Genomic DNA, 2,419 nt, shown 5'->3' with positions numbered 1-2,419 from the left:
GGGGGATGGGGGGGATTGGGAGGAAGAAAGAACGAATTGAGAAATAAAATAAAAATAAGGGAAAGTAAGATGTGAAAGAAGAAGAAGGAAGTACGAGTTGAAAATAATTGAGAGAAAGACAAATTTAAGATGAAGATAGAATTGAGAGATGACCCGATTAAAAAAAAAAGAAAGAACGATTTGAGAGGTAAAAAAAAAAAATACGAGAAAAATAAAGTGTTGACAAATGAACAAAACCTGAGAAAGAATATTTGAGAGAAAGACAAACAATACGACAATGAAAATAATCGTGAGGAAGTTGAGAGAAATGAAGAAAGAAAGAGTCCAGTAAAGTGGGCCACATTTTCTGGTTTCACGCCCTGAAACTTGGGAGACAAAATTGTACAAACCTAGCGTCGGACAGCAGCTGTTCACGTAACTTGGGCCATACATTTTTATTTTATTTTATAAAAATTTAAAGAAGATGTTCAAATTATAAACTGCACTTTTAAAATCTTAAATCTTTGGTATCTTTGGCATGTGGTTAGGCTCTCGGACTCGCAACCGTAAGGTCGTGGGTTCGAATCCCGTCAGGGGCCCGACGTTGTGTCCTTGGGAAAAGCACTTTACACGAATTTTCCTCACTTCACCCACGTGGGAATGGGTACCCGGCTATAGACAGTGAAAGATCTTGTCAGTTTGTTAGTGTTTGAGCGCTTAATCAGCTGCTGGCACTGTATGCTTCCCGGGAAGCTGAGAATGTTTCAGAGTGTTCTATGGTCTGCTGGGGTAACAATATAGTGTAAAGCGCATAGAGCCTGCTGTTGAGCGGGGATATGCGCTATACAAATGCTATTTATTATTATTATGTGCTCAAGAACTATTTCGACAAAATTTTAATTTCGAAAGGGAACAGTTTGTTTTCTTCAATCTGATCAGTCCTGCCCAAGGTGGTCACCTGTCTAAAACGACCAATGTCTTAGACAACTACTTGTCTAAAACGACCACTGTCTCTGTCGGTTACCTGTCTAAGAAGACAACCTGTTTAAAACGACCCTTCATCTAGATCACTCAAGGCCATCACCTGCCTAAGACGGCCAATGAGTGGTCACTTTTGACAGGTTCTACCGTACAGCTCACTGACCTCTCGGACTTCTCCAGTCTCTGGGAACGGACGCATCTCCCACCACGTGACCACAAGCACAGAGCTAGCCTCGAACTCGCTGCTCTCGACCTGTTCGTAGTTGAGTTGGTTGCGTACTTCCTGGCTGGCTCTGTCCAGTGTTTCCGTCTGTTCCTGGGTTCCCTCCCTGGACTGTTTGTTGTAGAGCTGATGGATAGAGGGTGGAAGAATTGAGGGGAAGAGAAAGACTGTTTGTTGTACAACTGATGGATGGAGGGTGGAAGAATTGAGGGGAAGAGAAAGACTGTTTGTTGTAGAGCTGATGGATGGAGGGTGGAAGAATTGAGGGGAAGAGAAAGACTGTTTGTTGTAGAGCTGATGGATGGACGGTGGAAGAATTTTAGGAAAGAAACTTGGATGAAAGGAAGACTTGGGAAAAGGAAAAAAGGTAAGAGAAAGAAGTAATTGAGAGAAAGAAAAAATCCATAGAAAGAGAGAATTGAGAAAATGAAACAGGAAACAGAAAGATAAAATAGAAAGAATTGAGAGAAAGAAAGACGTAAGAAAAAGAAAGAGAGAGTAACTAAACGAAAGAAAGAAAAAAAGAGAAAGAAAAGGGTGAGAGTCCCTCACGTGATAATAGACGTGAGAGATATCGTTGGACACAGAGCTCAGGTCTGTCCAGTAGGGCGCCAGGATGTCTGGGTCTCCTGCTAATTTGCTCGGGTCTGACGGATCGATACTGTCGAAGTGTTGTCCCAGACTGATCAAACCGTTGACGGATATCTGAGGGTAAGTAATAGAGATAGATATCTGAGGGAAAGTAATAGAGAAAGATATCTGAGGGAAAGTAATAGAGATAGATATCTGAGGGAAAGTACGGGGATACAGATAGACATTAGGTGTGAGTTAATTACATATCTGAGTCCAATTCCCGGAAATATGATTCTAAGACAAGTCCAGATATTGGCCATGAATTGATATACATATCTGAACCAAAGTAAATCCAAGATATTTGACGAGATTTCTATCAGTCTGTCTGTCTATTTCTCCCCACTCTCCCCCCCCTCTCTCTCTCTCTCTCTCTCTCTCTCTCTCTCTCTCTCTCTCTCTCTCTCTCTCTCTCTCTCTCTCTCTCTCTCTCTCTCTCTCTTTCAGTCCGAAGATATCAGAGAAAAACAAACATAAAGCATGACTTGCTTTGCAAGGTATCTGTAGCAACAACCAGAGAAATACAAACTGTTGGGCGCGGCTGTAAATATTATCTTGTGGGAAGACGGGGCAATGTGTTGGCATGTACAACTGGCACTTGGAAGA

General features: G+C 42.0%; 1 protein-coding gene across 1 annotated transcript in view; it reads right to left on the bottom strand.

Moving 5' to 3' along the window:
• LOC101858851 (fibrillin-3) overlaps positions 1-2,419 on the bottom strand; it is a gene marked incomplete at both ends in the record, with an annotated part of 89,182 nt that overhangs the window by 59,826 nt on the left and 26,937 nt on the right.

This window comes from Aplysia californica, unplaced genomic scaffold, assembly GCF_000002075.1.
Source record: "Aplysia californica isolate F4 #8 unplaced genomic scaffold, AplCal3.0 scaffold00099, whole genome shotgun sequence".
NCBI lineage: Eukaryota > Metazoa > Mollusca > Gastropoda > Aplysiida > Aplysiidae > Aplysia > Aplysia californica.
Note: the sequence above shows the minus strand (reverse complement) of the source record. Positions and strands in the feature narration are given on the sequence as shown.